Source organism: Lycium barbarum, chromosome 10, assembly GCF_019175385.1.
Source record: "Lycium barbarum isolate Lr01 chromosome 10, ASM1917538v2, whole genome shotgun sequence".
Lineage (NCBI taxonomy): Eukaryota > Viridiplantae > Streptophyta > Magnoliopsida > Solanales > Solanaceae > Lycium > Lycium barbarum.
Window position 1 is genome coordinate 101,083,072 of NC_083346.1, and position 18,892 is coordinate 101,101,963.

Consider the following 18,892-nt stretch of genomic DNA (forward strand, 5'->3'; position numbering starts at 1 on the left):
GAAGTACTTCATCCGTCCCATTTTATATGGTACCTTTCGGATTTCGAGATTCAAACAAGTCTCTCTTTGATCGTAATTTTTTCATTTGTCTTTTAAATATTTTGAATTATCAATTATTGTGACTTATATTACTTTTTATGTAGTTTTTCAAATATATAAATTTTAATTAAAAAAAACTTAAAGATTTCATGCAATTCAAGGTAAAAACTAAAGGGTTTGACTTTCAAAGTTCGAACTGTGCCACATACATTGAGATATGGAGTAATTAAGAAATGATAAGTTTACTATATCAACCTTTGGCTATAATAAATTCAATATCCTGAAAAATAGCATTAGAAAATGATTAAAGTTAACAATAAGGGAGAATTAGAAACTAAGTGATAAATTCTATCCTAATTTTTTAAAATTGGACAAGTAAAAAGGGATCAAAGTAATTGATGTATTTATCATGGTTTAAGCCGGTTCCCGATCTATGCTTATACCCAAATTTAAAGTAACGCTCTAAGTCGAGACAAAAGGAATTAATGAAAATTGTAAAATTATTACTTCGAGTAACGGTCAGTTCATAGATTTGGTCTTCACTTTCACACTTTACTCTTTTAGATTAAACAATTAGGCGGAGAAGACCAAGAAGAAAAGGTGTCTAAACTTAAGAGAGAAAAAAGATTGGACCATGCTACAATTTGGCAACTAGGCATTCAAATTTTAGGAATTTTGACCAAAATAAGCCATTATTTCAACCAATTCACCAAAATAATATATTATTTTGAAAATTTACGGAAATAGAATAAACGTATTCTGCAGTAACGTATTAGGCATTATTTTATTCAAAAAATTTAACGGGTAAAAAAGTTAATGGTTAACGGTGTTAAAGGATAATTCGTTACTGTGAGTAACGTTTTATGGTTAATGCATTAATGTGAGTAACGTTTTATGATTAATACGTTACTGTGAGTAACGACTCTAAAGAATACAAAAGTTGACATTGATTGATTATAAAGTCGTAACTCAGAGTTACAACTTTGGGCTAAAACGTAACTGATAGTAACGTTTACACAAAATCCAAGCACGAGCAGTCAAATCCTGCAAAGAATTCTGCAAATTGCGAACCCTTCTAATTGATGTACCTATAAAACATTACCGATAATATTGATTACCGTTAAAAAAAGGTACTGATTAGGATAAAAAAAGTATTGATCAGTCTTACAAAAAAAAATACTGATTAGCTAAATAAAGTAGCGGTTTTTTTAATTTCAAAACAACACCGAGAAACTATATGAGCAGAAGTTGATTAATTCTCCCTTTCAGCATGTTCTTATACATTTTAAAGTGCAAGATGGTTAAGACCCAAAAGAAATTAAAGATACGTCTTAAAGTTTACAATAATAACTACTAGTAATTAATACTTATATATCACGGTCTTTTCATATATGAAAATTAAGAAGAAATCATCTTTCATATCTACTGCTTAACGAAAAATACTACATTTTTCAGAAGCATGACAATAGCTAAATTTGGTCTCTCAATTCACTTCGCTGGAACTAAATTTGTATGAAGCACAACAACAGCTAAGAATGGTGTACATCAAGCTATAGACTAAGAGACCTTAGTGAATCATATATACTCTATAAAATAAAGCACTCAAATCAGCTACGATAAAATAAAGAACTCCAATCAGTGGAACATTGAAACCAAATTAATTAACCATAAAACGTTACTCACAGTAATATATTAACCATAAAACGTTACTCACAATAACGAATTACCCTTTAACACCGTTAACCATTGACTTTTTTGCCCGTTAAATTTTTTGAATAAAATAATGCCTAATACGTTACTGCGAAATACGTTTATTCTACTTCTGCAAATTTTCAAAAGAATGCATTATTTTAGTGAATTGGCTGAAATAATGACTTATTTTGGTAAAAATTCCGCAGATTTTAAGGGGCTACTGATGTCCTAGACTCCTATCCGCCTATTTTACTTTAGGGAAATTGGTTTATTTTTCTCTTTCACTATTTGAAATAGGATAACTTTGTCTTTCATTTCGTTTTTGGCTTCAAATTATGTCATCATTAGCCAAGTGTAGCTCACTTTCTCCCACCCCGCTAACTGACATCTAGGTCAAATAAAAAAAATGGCCAATTTTGCCTTAAACTATTTGAGATAGAACAAAAATGCGCTTAATTGAGTACAAAGTTTAAAATATTAGTAATAATTTGAGAGTGTATATTGTTGAAGAAATTCATGTGATATATCAAAAAGAAAATCTTATCTAAATTCATTCCATTAAAATGAATCTTATATTCAAATTGACCAAACTCTTAATTAGCCATTATGTGATTTAATGTTATAATTCATTGTCAAATATACAAAGCTTTGAATAGCCCGACTCCAACGTTAGCTTTTCTTTGTAACAAATTCTTTAATGGCTATTACTAGTCATTATGTTCCTAACGTTAATTTCATATTCTTCATTAGCTTTGAATAAGACTTGAATGACTTTCACTATGTCTGAGAAGGTTACACATATCAATATCATATGTTAATCTCTACCATTTCGCTGCCTATATTCTCGTTGGCTTTCTGTGAAGGATGGAACAACAGAGAAAAATCCTTCAAAAATTTCCTTTAACTCCTTTTATTTCGTGTGTTGGGTTTTCTATAAGATAAATCTTTATTAGATTCTGACTCATAGTTTTAAACTAGAAAAACTTGTTGAATCTTGGGAATACACCCATACTGGGTAAAATATCTTTAAGGATAGTGACTTAATTGACGCGCCTCAAGCTTTCAAGAATTCGCTACAGTGTTCATGATCAAGTATTTTCCGACAAGGTTCGTGATCAAGTATTTTCCGTAAGATTTTCAACATGTATTAATTTGAATGGAAGGAAATATTAATGCAGTGATTGAAAAGTAAGGCAAATATCACATCAAAATTAAAGTGTCAATAGTTTAATAAATTAAGTTCTTGAAAGTGACAAGTGATAAATAGACCAGTGTCACGCATCTTGGAAGGTCCCAGAGTAATAAAAATTGTAACGTACACAGAAGGAAGGTTTCCTCCCTATATATAGAGAACTTATTTCCCAATCTAAATTGCAAGTCAAAGAGAGTGAAACAAAATCTGGTCTCATTTTCCTGTGGATTCTATTCTTGTGTTATACAATGGCTAGTGAGGATAATGAGATTGTCACTGATCACTATCCCCATCTCCGAATTTACAAAAATGGACGCGTTGAACGTTTCTACCATTTACACAACATCTTCTACGTTCCACCAGCACCAACTCTAAAGATATAACCATCAACTCTCATGTATCTGCCAGACTCTATTTACCAACCAAGTGCACAAACCACAAACTTCCAATTATAGTATTTTATCATGGCGGCGGACTCGTTCTTGGATCAGCTTTTTTTTAACATTTATCACCATTTCCTTAATCTCCTGGTTTCTGAATCCAATTCAATTGTTGTGTCTGCTGATTACAGGTAAGGGTGTCAAATGAACAGGTTGGATTAAATTTGAGCATGCCGATATAAGTTATGTTAATAAATGGGCTGGTCAATTACCCTTTCAAAAATTACCTGGGCAGAAATAAGCTAAGAAACGAGTCATAACCCAACCCGTACAATTCTTAGTAAGTTTTAATTTCTTTATTTGTTTCTTTATAATTTGTTTAAATACTTAATAAAACTTTTAATTTATTTAAATACTTAATAAAACTTTTTCTTCTTTTATGACTATATATAACTATCAAACGTCTTTTTAAAAATATTATGACTGAGATTTCTCATTGGTCAATTTGGATTATATATCAACACAGATTCTAGATGGGTTGAATTGGGCGATCATATTTTTTATGAGTTAATTTTGCCATTCTTAATTACAGATTAGCCCCAGAACATGACGTAGCGACGGTTTATGAAGATTCTTGGACTGCCCTTCAATGGGTGGCTAGTAGCCAAGATTCATGGCTAACAAGTCACGGTGATTTTAGTGAGGTGTTTATATTTGGTGAAAGTGGTGGGGCCAACATAGTTTTCAATATGGTAATGAGAGCAGGCAGAGAAAAATCAAACTGCGATGTTAAAATAAATGGTTCTATTCTTGCTTGCCCTTATTTCTTGATCCCACATGAAAATGTTGACGTGGAGAATTTGTTGGCTTACAAGTTATGGGCCAATATTATTTGTCCAAAATTAGGATCTCCTTTTGATTGTCCAATGATAAATCCTCTTTGTAAAATGGCACCTAGTTTATCAGGGCTAGGATGCTCAAAGTTGCTTATGTGTATTGTTGAGAGGGATGATATGGCTCCCCGAGAAATGGTGGTACAATTTGTTGAAGGTGTGAAGAAAAGTGGATGGAATGGAGAGTTGGTTTTCATTGAGGTAGAAGGAGAAGGTCATTCTTTTTTTCTAGAGGATGCTGAAACTGAGAGAGCTAGAGATTTGATTAAACGATTTGCTTCTTTCATCCAAAGCAGCAAGTGATTTTGTTTTTCGTTATTGCTGAGTTATGTTACTAGCTAGTGAATAATTGATTGTTAGCTCCGTTGTTTGAATTATAGTCCGGAGAAGCGTTCTTAGTGGACCGACCCAAGTCCCCCGGAAGAGAGCGCCAAAGATAGTTATTAATGTGTTAGTGTCATTTTAAATCTTGTTCTAATAAAAGTCTTAGCTTGCTTAATAACAATTAAACTCGTTTTAGACATAGTAGAATCAGATCAAAGCAAGCAAGAGAATCCACATTCATATATATTATCGATATGTTTCAATTTATGTGATATGTTTTCTTTTTTAGTCTATTTAAAAAAAAAAAATCATATTTAGAAATAATTTAACTGTAAATATATATTTACACTTAATAATAGGATTTATAGCCACACAAAATATCTAGGACTTGTTTTTAGTCAGAAGTTTCTTTTTTTTTTTTCTTTTTTGTTAAATTACTTGTTCAATTGAAATGCATCACAAAAACAAGGAGTAATACGTAATTGAATGATAGGCGAGTCAAATTTCTTTTCAATCTGGTTTATAAATCAACCTATGAAAATAGAGCAAATGGGTCTTGTCTACATTACAATTCCCATATTATAACCCCTGCATTAAGATCTCTACATTTTCAATTCACGCATTATAATTAACACCTACCGTCAATTTCTACATTACGAATTTATGCCGAACTTGCGTCTAAACCAAAAGAAATACTCATAAGTGCACGCCACATCCAATAACCCTTTATAACGATTTTTTCATGTTCCATAATACTGTAGTCAATTTTTTTCTTGAAGAAGAACTGAGAGAAAGTAGTTGTAGATAAGGCTTCATTAATGGCACCTACTTCTTCTGTCGTCTTCATGCTACCACCATTACTTGTCTTGTTAAATTCAAGATAAAACATCTAGGACTACTGAATATGATATATCAACGGAAGATCTCAATCCTTTGCAGATCAAATGTTTAATAATTGCATCCAGTGGAGGAGCCAGAATTTCCGCCGATGGAGTTCAAAATATAAAAAAGTAAACATACGAAGAAGCCTAAGGGGGGTTAAACATCTAATATATATACATAAAAAATAATTTTAACCTTATAAAAATAGTATTTTTTTTCCGCCGAGAGGGTTCGGATGAACACTCTCGGCATAGTGTGGCTCCGCCACTGATTGCATCATCATTTTTTGTGTTGGTGGGACCAAATGTACACAATTGTTGTAGTCGATATAGCTCGGTGATAGCAGCATTTTTGTAAATCTACGAACAAATGCTACTGTATTTCACTTGTATCCTCGGAATCAGGTTTATCCAAGTTCAACTATAGCTCTCATAATAACAATTGAGGGAAAATTGGGGAGGATAAACACTTAAATCACTGAAATTCTCCTGAAGATAAGCGGAGGAAATGATCCTTCTTTATTTCACTCAATTTGTTAAAACAATTACGGGACAACCTATTTTGACACCGACATTTTGTAAGAATATATAGCCACGTGTAATATATTATTTTTGGATCAATAAATAATTAAGTCATTAAATATAGAGAAGTTATTAACGAGTTATAAAACTTCCACTTCCTCCCAACTTCCGCACGTGTAGTGAAAGTTCCAAAAGGTGACCAGATGGACCCTTAAACTTGGCATGTTTTGTAAGATAGGCATATAAACTTATAAGGTGACCAGATAGACACTTAAACTTACTCAAAGTGTATTTTTCAAGTTTTTCAATTGTTTTGAAAACAAAAACTATATTTTTCAAACACTCACAATTTTCATGGCCAAACAAGCCCTAAATATATTACAAAATATTTTTTTTAAAATGCAAAAATAAGGCAAACGCATATACATGAGACTATAAATGTGCACTTAAACCAATAAATACTCGTTAATCGCAATTTTGCAGCTTTCAATTAACTCGGTTTTTTTTTTACACTTGAATAATTAAAAAACAATAACTTTAACCAATAAAAATCCTTAAAAAAACAAATTTCAAATTAAGAAATTTCTTTTTTTTAAGGATTTTCTTCTCGGCTTTAAAGTTTTCTTAATTTGAAATTTCTTTTACACTTGAAATACTGAACTTAGAAATTTCTTAATTTGAAATTTCTTTTTTTAAGGATTTTTATTGGTTAAAGTTATTGTTTTTTAATTATTCAAGTGTAAAAAAAAAATCCGAGTTAATTGAAAGCTGCAAAATTGTGATTAGCGAGTATTTATTGGTTTAAGTGCACATTTATAGTCTCATGTATATGCATTTGCCTTATTTTTGCATTTTAAAAAAAATATTTTGTGATATATTTAGGGCTTGTTTGGCCATGAAAATTGTGAGTGTTTGAAAAATATAGTTTTTGTTTTCAAAACAACTGAAAAACTTGAAAAATACACTTTGAGTAAGTTTAAGTGTCTATCTGGTCACCTTATAAGTTTATATGCCCATCTTACAAAACATGTCAAGTTTAAGGGTCCATCTAGGTATTAAGCCCCCTAATATATAAGGTTCCTTTCTCTGTCAAACTCGAATATGCTCTCCATCAGTAATGTTATGTAAATTAAAGGAAAGAGAGAAATATTTTCTCAAGAACAGGAAAGAGAAGAAATACTTCCACACAAGAAATTATAAGAAAACCACCATAGATACAGATTTAGGGTTTATGCCAATATATAACATAAAACTCCCAAAAAAAAAAAAACACAACACCGACGACTAGGGTGGTCAATGGTACGGCTCGGGTCGGTTTTATTGTAAAAATTATACCATACCAATTGTTTGGTTAATTTATGAATATAACCAAAATTGAACTTTTCGAAACTGTACCAATCATCTCGGTTTCTCTTCGGTTTCGGTACGATTAATTTTCGGTAATTTATTTTTAAAACATCAACTTATATAATATTATAAAAAAATATTGCTGATTCCTAATATAATAAAATGTGTAATTTAACTTTTTGTCATCATATCTCGATCCTTAAGCCTTATGTAATCCTTTTTGTTTCTTCCAAAAAAATATACTTAGCAATTAGCATAAAGTAATTAAAAGCTATATAAATTAAAGGAATAAAAATGTAACTAGCAACTAGAAGGTAGCAAAGCAGTACAACATCAAACAGCAAATCAACAATAGTCATACTTTACGCCATTACGAAAACTGCACTTATAATTCTACATTTTTAAAGAACAAAAAAAAATGAAGTTGTCATTATTTTGTATAAAGAAAATTAATTAATGAAAAATCAAAGAGTGCGATTATAAACAAAATATGATCGAAATATGATTATATAGGAGGGACAGTATATGATGAGATTTGACTAAATATCACAAAATATAAAGGAAAGAAAAGGAAGAAGAGTAAAAATTTACTTTCGTACAGTTACCTTTTTGTTGAACACAAAACAAGAATGTTGAGGATAAAAACTAAAAAACTATAGTTGAGATTTAAGACGAAATGCATAATCTCAAATTCTAAGCAGTAAACACAAATAACGTGCAATTCATTTTTTTTAGCTTATAAGCTAAAAAAAAAAAAAGATGTTTTCAGCTTATAAGCTGCTTTAGATAAGTTAAGTCAAATGGGCCCAATTATTTTTTTGAGCTTATTTTAAGCAAAAAATGACTTTAAGTTGGTCAGCCAAACACTCAAAAAAGCTAAAAACAGCTTATAAGCAACTTATAAGTCAATCCAAACGGGCTCTAATAGATGTTTCCTAGTCCGAGGGGTGTTAAAATTATTTCAAAAACCGACTGAACCTAACCGAATTGATTTTCAGATTTTTTAAAATAAAGCTGAGGTTTGTAATATTAACTTGTAACCGTACCGAATAATTAGGTTAGTTTTTTATTTTATAAAAAAATACCGAACCGAACCGAACCGAACCGAACCGTATATATATATAAAGCATTAAGTTTTTTACTTTGGGCCTTGGGTTTTTGGGTAAAATATACCCCAATTTATTTATTTTAACTTATACGCTGTTTGCAGCTTATAGGCATAAGCTCATCCAAACAGGCTCTTAGTCTGTACGTTATTGATGTCTTTTTCATGTTTATGCCGGTTCCGATGTATACTTATACCAAAATTTAAAATAACACGTGTAAGTCGAGACAAGGGACATTAAGGAAAATTGTAAAATTACTGCTTCGAGTAACGGTCAGTTCATAGATTTGGTCTTTACTTTCACATTTTACTCTTCTAGATTAAACAATTAGGTGGAGAAGACAAAGAAGACAAGGTGTCTAAACTCAAGAGAGAAAAAAGCTACAATTTGGCAACTGGGCATTTAAATTAAAAATAAAGGCCCTCATATCAACCTATTTAATTTTACAGTAATTGGTTTATTTTTCTATTTTAATTATTTGAAATAGATAATTTTGAGCCCGTTTGGATTGGCTTATAAGTTGCTTATAAGCTGTTTTCAACTTTTTTGAGTGTTTGGCTGGCCAGCTTAAAGTCATTTTGTGCTTAAAATAAGCTCAAAAAAATAATTGGGTTTATTTGACTTAACTTATCTAAAGCAGCTTATAAGCTGAAAACAACTTATAAACCAAAAATAATAAGTTAAACTATCCTAACTTATTTTTTTTAGCTTATAAGCTGCAAACAGCTTATAGGCATAAGCCCATCCAAACAGGCTCTTTGTCATTCATTTCGGTTTTGGCCTCAAATTACTCCTCGTCATTACCAAGTAGTTCACTTTTACCCCACCACACTAATAGATAAAGGATCAATTCTTCCCTCAAGTGTCGAAATAAATAAATATGCTTGACTAAGTATACAAAGTTTAAAATGTTAATTTGAAAGTAATATTTTAGTGATGATGGAAGGGAATATTAAAGTGGTGATTGGAAAGTAAGGCAAATACCACATTAAAATTAAAGTGTGAACAGTCTAACAAATTAAATTCGTGAAAGTGACCAAAATTGTGTTGAAATTAACCCACCAAGTGCCACACATCTCCCAGAGTAATAACAATTTGGAAGTGATTAAGTACACAAGAGGAAGCTTTCCTCCCCATATATAGAGTGAGCTTCTTCCCTTATCTAAATTCCAAGTTGAAGAGAGTGTTGCTCCCAAACGCGCACGCAAGTATACGCGGTTGTACAAGTAATATAGACTTTTAAGTCCAGATATTGATCCCACAGAAACATAGATTCTACTGTTAAACTAATTCAAATTCGAATAAAACTATTCAAGAAAGTGAAAATCAAGGTGTTTGTTGTAACTAAACTAAAACTGAAAAGTAAACAATTTGTGATGGGTGTTTTTGTGACTGAGAGTATTTTGACAAAAATTGTAAGATTTATCAGATGAGAGAAAGTTCCAGGGTCATTGCTTTTGACAATCCAGTTGATCTTCTAACAATTCTACCTATCTTATTTCGCGGGTTACTAGTTGACAGGTTAATTATAACTTTATGAGTATCTTCCGAGTTGCTCACAAGCCTATAGATGCTACTATAACGCCTATATCCCTATGGTCGCCAGAGGTAACAAGAACGTATTTACTTCTCCGTATTCAACTAAGCAAGGCTAAAAGGGTATATTCCTATCCTCGTTAGCGAAAAAATTATATCGAACAAACCCTATTTATTCTTATTACGCATGCAAATTCCCTATCCCTAGTTCAATTCACACGCCATAGATAGTGTTCAACTATTGGTCAGATAATCAAACAGTTAAGATCAAGAATAAATAAGCAACCCAAAATACGGAAAATCAATAGATAATAATTGTCGTCAAACCAACTATCATGTCTTTCACCACAACCCTAGAATTAAGAAGTTTAGCTACTCGTGATTCTCAATGAACAATAAGAATTCATGAAGAAACTAGGGTTGAAAAAGATGAAAATAAAATAAAATCTAGAGAGAAGGTAATATGACGGCTTACAAGTCTTGGAATAATCCCAACACGTCATTAATAACGAACAAAACATCTATTTATAGTTTAGGGTTGTTAACCAAATAAAAGGTTCCTAATCCTAATTAAAATCGGACAAAACTGGGCATTCCCGCATTGGTCACGCGTCGCGGGCCCAACGCGAGGTCTTCAGTGATTTGGGCCCTCAATTGTGCTGAGCCCGCGACGCGGGCGTGACACAGATCGTCAAAGATTCTGCAGCTCGTATATTTTGTCATGGCCCCGCGACGCGGGCCTAACGCCTGAGTGTCACCTCGCGTTGCATCCGCGACACGGGACTAGCACAATTTCCTTCAATTCTTTCCAAAAAATCTTCTAAGTGTCATACGCTCCTCTCGTTTACTCGTGCACACAAGATCACCTCCAGAATCAACCAAAACTGCTCAATTTCCTATTGTTTGTCCTCATCATACCTATACATATGAAATATAGCGACATAAGCTCAAATATGATGATTTCATCATAGATTAAGCGATAAAAGTCATAAGAATAGGATGTAAAATGACACGAAACATAGATATTTGTGTCAAATATAACCACCCCCCACTTAGACTTTGCTCGCCCTCGAGCAACCACAAACCAACAGCAAATTACACTTCTAGCTTAACTCATTCAAACAGGTCTACAACGGGATTCAGCTAGTATGGCTATCTCCAAAAGAAAGATTACAAAACTAAAACAATGAGCCAAGTCACGAAAGCCATGCCAAAGATTTAAAATCTCATTTTTAGCAACAATGACCATCTTCCTGAAAAACACTTCACTTTTAAAACCAATTGACCCAACGACACCACTTTAAAGCATGTAAACCTTCATATGATCAAGAAATCAACACTTCACCACTCTATTGCTAATTATGTGCCCTCGCCAAAAGAAAGTAGTCCATAACTCTCAAGAATCACATATATTTAAATCAATGGACCCGAAATCAATAATTACGCTCACTCTCACAAAGAATATCACATGCAAGGTACGATGTCCCATAGGCTTGCTCGTAGTGTAACCACTCCACTAATACAAGTAAGATGAACCTAGAATCAAGTAGGACTTTGAAGGTTGTAATGTAGGCTAAGGGAGGGGTAGGAATTATTTGGATAATAGTGACTAACCTCCCTAAGCACTTTAATAGATATACTTCTATCGTTCTTGCACTATTTCTTCATTAGCCCTTATTTAACACCAACCAACCTTCAAATTTCTCCCGATTCACCCAGTTTTGTTTGTTTAAGCACCACTCTTTTAAAAGTCACACAAGTTAGAAGGGAAACTTTTTCGCTACATTTTTTTTTCTTTTTCAAATTTCTTTTTTTTTTTTCAATTCCCAACTAACAAGTGAATTAGTTCTTTTCATTCGGTGCTCCTATAGTATTCCTAGATTACAGTTAACAACTACTTCCCCTTTTTCAATCACATCCCAACTCCCATTATATATGTAAATGATTAAAGTGCTCATAGAGTATTTGGATCAAAAATTAAGTTTTATAGAATGAAGGGGTAAAGGCTAATTAACTGCTATCAAAGAAAAGGCTAAAGGCTCAAAAGGGTTAATTAGGGTGCTATTTAGAAGTTGGTAGGATAAACATTTTAGGCTTTTTAGTGACTAATCAAAGAAAGGCCTCTATCATTTTCTAGGCTCAACCGAACTTCATTTCGCTTCACGAACACACAAGGCAAGTTCTAGATGTCAATACCAAACATGGATATATATGCAAAACCTTACACACACATGACACACAATAAACGCAAGAGGGATCCGGTTGTCCCTCGAATCAAACAACAATAAAAATCAACAATGCCAAGTGGGTCATAACGAGTCAAACAAAAACAATTTGCAAGTGCTTTCAAGAAAAGTGATACAATATCAAGGCATGCTTTCACATTTGAAGAAGCCTATCTTAAGGACTTATTTTCCCTCAAGCAGGTTGTCGTCCACCCGTCATCAGGAAAAGCCCTTTCTATGACTAAGAAGTAAAAACAACAAGAAAATCCTAACGGATGACTCATGCCACTACTGAGGGCCTAATCGAAAAAACAAAATCTTTTTTTTCAAGTAATCCTAATTAAAAAGAAAGATTAACTAGAATTAGATCCTAAAAACAAATCCTAAGGCATAAGCATCCTCTATCTAGAGACGTACTCGCACCCCACACTTACTTTCGTGCACTGCCCTCAATGCATATGGAAAGATAAAAACAAAAGTAAGGCGAGAGATACTCCCTGGGGCCCACTAGGGCCTATTCATCCTCATCAAAATCATTAGCTTCGCCATCCTCAGGCTTGGCTTCCATTGCAGCATCTTCTTCATTCTCTTCCCCCATCTAGGACTCTACATCCTCACCAGCTGCTATATCGGCCTCAATCAAGTTTGCCGCATAGCCTGTTTTCCCATAAGAGCTTGGGAGTATAGGGTGTGTGGGACCGTAGCAAACACACTGGACAGATCGACGTCGAAGTGCTCGACGGCCATCGTCATCCCTCTGTAAAGGTGGGCCAGCACTGTAGATTGGGCTGCCCTCTCCTCGGCGGGGGTAAGTTGTTGCTTCTTGCTCAACTTTGGTGCCTAGACATTTGAAATATCAAGGACATCCTCCGGAGGTGGTAACACTCTATCAGACGGTTGTGCTAATCTGTCATTCAAGTTCATCAAGTAAGCTGTGAGAGTGCTGCCGAAACTCAACTTCGGCGGGGTATGTAATCGGACCTTCTTCATCAAATACCCTATGTTAACGGGATGTCCCTTCATAAGGAAGTATACAATGCAGACCCACTCCTTTTTCCCTCAAAGTAGTGCTCCAATGGCCAGATTCGGTAATTCAACAAACACAACCATACCCGCACCTCCTGATTGAAATTACTCATCTTCATGTACTTATGCTTCCGATATTTTCCCGCATAACGGGCCTATGAGGCTTTGGAATCAACACCACACAAGGTTTACCAAATGGCCTTCTAATCAGGCCAGTGAATGAAGTCCAACAACGGTTGGGTAGGATAATCAGGGACTTCCAAGCGTGCACATAAGAGAGATGGTGAGATGGATATATCCCCTCCCCTGAAATAGATAGTCGGCTCCCATGTGCCATGTCGAGTAAATGTGATATTGGCGTAGCTCGAGGACAAGATCGATCTTAACTAGCCCCGGTGTCTCAAAGATGAACACCCACCTTATGTCTACAAACCGACTGTACACATTCCTGAAGTGGCGCTGGAATAGGGTGCCATTGATGGCACCCTCATGGATGTACCCGGCTGTGTGGTTGAATGTGTCGCACCAATCCTCCCCGGATACACGGACATCTGGCCTGGGCCTGGACGATGGAGCACGAGGGATAGGGACGGTTGGTTGCTTACCCCGCCGATAGCGATTTGAGTGTCTTTTTAGCTTGGGGGGGGGGGGGGGGGGGGGGGGGGGTTTGCTCTCCCTTATTTTGCGCCTTGGGAGGTGGAAATGGTAGCCGATTTTCCCTTACCTTTGGCTTTAGCAGTTTTGCCTACAGAACAACACAATACCAAATAATTAATCCAATAAAAAAACAAAGGAGTTGTGAAATGACCCCACACTTAAGTCTTTTCCATGTTTTCAAGTTTAGAGTTGTGTGGCCCAACTTTTTGATTCATTTTTTTTCCGAGCCTTTTCATAATTAACACCTAAGTTGGGGTTGAACCGACCTCATACTTCAAACTACTTACAAAAGAGGAAAACAAAGAAGTTAACTAAGTTTGACTAGAATAAATAAAAATCAAGAAGCTAAACTAGTTTCATGTTTTAGGACGTTGGGTTGGTGGTTCATGATTTTTTTCTCAACCCAATTCACAATTTTTGACGCACAATCGATGTCCAGGGGTTTGTACAACTATTTAATGTCATATTGCTACTCAAGACTTCACAATTCCACATAAAAAATCATTCGAGCATTTTTACGAACACCTTGCGGGCATAGAATCATCCCTTTGAATTTTAAGAAACAATGGTGGGTTTAAAACCCTCCCTTCTACAATGGGAGTTATTTTCTAGATCGAGACATCAATAACAAACAACCAATACCAATCCCGGCCCCAATTTCGCGCAAACCCAATAACCCTACTTTCACAACTTCAATCTTCAAGAACAAGTGAAAAGAAGAAAAGATGGTGCTTACCTCTTGATGTTATGAGATGAAATCACAAGTTCTTGAAGTTGTATGTGGGTTTCCTATGGATTTTGGGGAAAGGGAGGTGGAGGAATTCGAATTTTTAAGAGGGGTAGGGAGAGAGAGAGGTGTTTTGAGTGGAAGAGAGAATGGGAATGGGAGGGGCGGATCTGCCCTTTTAAACCGCCTCATCCGCATTTACCCCTCATCACGGGTCCAACGCGGAATATTTATTTTTGAAAAAAAAATAGAGTAGTGTGAATTTTAAAAAAAAAATCAGAGTAGGCGTCACACCCGCGTTGCGGGTGCCACGCAAAAAAATCAGTTGCGGGATTTATTTTTTTTAAATCAGAGTAGGCATCACACCCGCGTCGCCGGTGCCACGCTGGAAAAAAATAGCCGCAGGAAATTTTTGTTCAAGCATTGACCCTGCGTCGAGGGTCCAACTCATACATCAAACCCGGAACGAATTTCATGTTTTTTCGCCTGTTTTGTGGTCCTCCTCCTTCCCTAGTCCTGCAACATGAACAAATGTGACCTATATGTACAAAAACGTTGGGTTGCCTCCCAACCAGCGCCTTAGTTAAGGTCATGGCATGACCCTTTTTGTATTTATCTCACTTTTTCATTTTTCTTTATGCTACTTTTACAAACACGGGTTGCCTCCCGAGAAATGCTTGATTTAGCGTCGCGGCACGACGTAGGCTTTACTCAAGCTTCTCTAAATCCACCGAGGTCTTCTCTGGATTGATGACCTCTCCAAAATAGTGCTTGACCCTCTGCCCATTTACCAAGAATGTTCGCTCTGCATTCAGCGGTTTCAGCTCAACCACCCTATGTACGGTTACCCGAACAACTTCAAATGGACTAGACCACTTTCTTTTCAACTTCCCTCCAAAAATCTTCAACCTAGAGTTATACAACAAGACTAACTACCCAGGCTCAAAGTCATGAGATTGGATGCGCTTGTCATGAATTCTCTTAGTTCGCTCCTTGTACATTTTCACGTTCTCATAAGCATGATAGCGAAATTCCTCCAACTCGTGCAACTGCAACAGTTTCTTTTCTCAACCTTAAACAATGTCTAAATTCAGCTTCCTTATCGCGCTAATATGCTCTATGCTCAAGCTCAACTGGTAGATGACATGCCTTACCAAAGACGAGCTTATAGGGAGATGTGCCAATAGGAATTTTATAGGATGTTCTGTATGCCCACAGAGCATCATCGAGCTTCAGCGACCAATCTTTCCTACTCACGCTCATAGTCTTCTCCAAAATCCTCTTAATTTCTTGATTCAATACCTCCACTTGACTACTCGTCTGAGGATGATAAGCAGTCGCTATCTTGTGTTTCACCCCATATTTGAGAAATAATTTGTCAAAGAGCTGATTGCAAAAGTGCGCACCTTGGTCGCTGATGATGGCTCGAGAGGTCCCAAACCTTGTAAAGATGTTCTTCTTCAGAAATCTTGCCACCACACTAGCATCATTGGTGGGAAGTGTAATGGCCTCCACCCACTTCGAGACATAGTCTACAGCAACCAATATGTACTTATTCTCCTTGGACGGTATGAAGGGACCCATGAAGTCGATACCCTACACATCAAATAGTTCGATCTCTAAGATTCCCTTCAAAGGCATTTTATGACGCTTGATGATATTTTCGGTTCTTTGGCAGTTATCGCAGGCTCTCACAAATTCATGAGCATCTTTGAACAAAGTGGGCCAATAGAACCCGGACTGAAGTACCTTCGCAGCTGTTTTGTCACCCGCGTGATGACCACCATAAGGTGACGCGTGACACTTCTCAAGAATCGTGGGGACCTCTTTCTCTGGGATACATCTTCTAATCAGCTGATATATGCCAACCCTATATAGATAGGGCTCATCCCATACATAGAAACGACTATAATGCTAAATCCGCTTCTTCTTCTAGTGAGTAGGGGGGGGGGGGGGTGGCCCAAATCTCACTTGCTATAAAGTTCACCATGTCTGTGTACCATGGCACCTCAGCTGATTGAAGAGTAAAAAGTTGTTCATCAGGAAAAGTCTCTTTAATCACCACTACTTCATCTACATGTTCTCGATTTTTCAATCTCGATAAATGATCTGCTACTTGATTTTCTGTGCCCTTCCGGTCAAGAATCTCAATGTCAAACTCTTGCAACAGCAACACCTAACGAATAAGCCTAGGCTTAGCATTCTTTTTCGCAAACAAATAACGAACTGTAGTGTGATCAGTATATATAATCACCTTCATGCCCACAAGATATGATCGAAATTTGTCAAAGGGGTAGACAACCGCTAATAACTCATTCTCTGTGATAGTATAGATCTGGGCTGTGTTGACACCCAATTTTTGCCCCTCCTTTATTCCAATTCATTTTTTTCCTTGAGCTTCTAAGTTATTAATAAATTAAATATCTTATTTTTCGCCTTTACTTTATTATAATTTCCACTATTATATTAATACGTCGCACATCGCTACTTATTTATTATGTATTGATCATAAGATACAACTTAGGTAATATTTTTACTCTATTATCACTTTGCTTATATTTTATATACTAATGATGAGATTATTATTTTAATGCTAATTATGAAATTTATTATTGTTATTATTATTATTATTGCTACATAATATATTTGATCTAATTTAGAAGCCCAAAATATTAATTCGGTCCATCTAATTAACCTTGTTTAGTCATGATTAAGAGTTTAAATTAACGAGTCTTTTCTTAAACTTTGGTGATTAATTAAAACAAATGTCAAGTCCTCATGCATATATACCTATATACACTAATATACACGTGTATACCTGTATATCAAGTTTGTATATATGCCCCATTTTGTTTCCATCCAATCTGGACCGAGCCCAATCCATTTAAGGATTTGACCCGGCCCAGTTCAACGAAATACAAAAGGCTTAAGCCTTTCAGCTGAACATCCCTAAAGGTCCATCTCCTTCACTCTCTCTCTACTAGGGTTGAAACCCTCACGCCGCCGCACACTCCCTTCTCCCCCCCCCCCCCCCCCTCCGTTTTTAGCTAAATTTTCGTTTCTCTTTCGCCATGGACAGAGACTGTCCTTCCGTTTCCGTATAAATCTACACTGCTAAGTGCTTTGTCCATTCCTAGATGAATATGAACAAATTAAAACCTTCACAAACCAGAGAAGGTCAAACCATTTCGAGTAAGGTCTGAATCAACCTCGTGAAAGGATTTCAACGTCGGATTGGTACGGGATTGACTCAATTTCAAATTTTCGATTTTTGAATTCCCGCTCATTAGAACCCTAACCCTAGCATACATTTCATATAAATACACCCCTTACGAGATGTTTTTGAGACCACCGATACTTTACTACATTCAACATTTTTTTTATAGATCTCGACAGCTACTCTAAATCAGGGATTTGTTAAAAATTCCATTCTGTTCCAGAGTTCTTTAAATATACCTAACCCCTCTTAAAGTATTCATATATTATCACTATATCTGAAAACACTCATTTGGAGTGTTAAATTATTCATTCTTCTAAATTCGGCTTTTACTTTAGAGTCGAGGATAGATCCGCGACTTCACGCCCCGATTCACTGCACCAACAGAAGGGAAACAATCCTTCTTTAACTAGTTTAATTTTAGTTTTAGTAATTTAATAAGTGTTTATGTGTTCCCATATGTCTGTCAGTTTAGTTCGTTCATGTGTATTTTGTTATTAGTTAATCTAATTCTAATTAGTAGCTTGATAGGATTCGTGATATCTGTGTTTAGTTAATGCTGTGGGTCTTACATTCTTGTTGCTTATCTATATAAGACGAATATGTATTCAGACTTATGGTCTTGTTTCTTAACCCTCTCGGATGTAACCATGTAGATTGAATAGTATAATGCTAGTGTTGTTAGTCAAGTTGAAATGTGTATCAGTCCTGTTTAGGTTGTGTGTTCTTATTTGATGAGTTTAAGTATGTTTAAAGAGCCTTCGTGATTTGTTTCCATGTGGTATTGTTAGCCTAAACCTGTTTAATCAAGGATCAGCATGTAGTTAGGCATTTCAATTGATGGGTTGTCTATTTTGTTCTGGTTTAGTGTACATTTAATTCAAACTCTGTATAGTGGCATTTCTCTGCAATTCTGTTTAAGGAGTCAGTTCCTATTATGACAAATACAGTAGCAATAGCTTCAAATCCTATTTTGGTTATTAATGTTGTTAAATATCTGATTGTAAATTGTGTTGCTTGCATGTGACTAAGGCTGTTTAAGATATTAGTTTTACTGTTTGTAGTCCTAGAATGAATCTGGAGCAAGAACTTTATTAGCTACTAATAGGATTATATTTAGAAGTCCAA

At 35.3% G+C, this 18,892-nt stretch overlaps 1 pseudogene; it reads left to right on the top strand.

The window, feature by feature from the left end:
- Window positions 1-3,118: 3,118 nt before the first annotated feature.
- LOC132614135 (2-hydroxyisoflavanone dehydratase-like) lies at window positions 3,119-4,769 on the top strand (annotated as a pseudogene).
- Window positions 4,770-18,892: the final 14,123 nt, after the last annotated feature.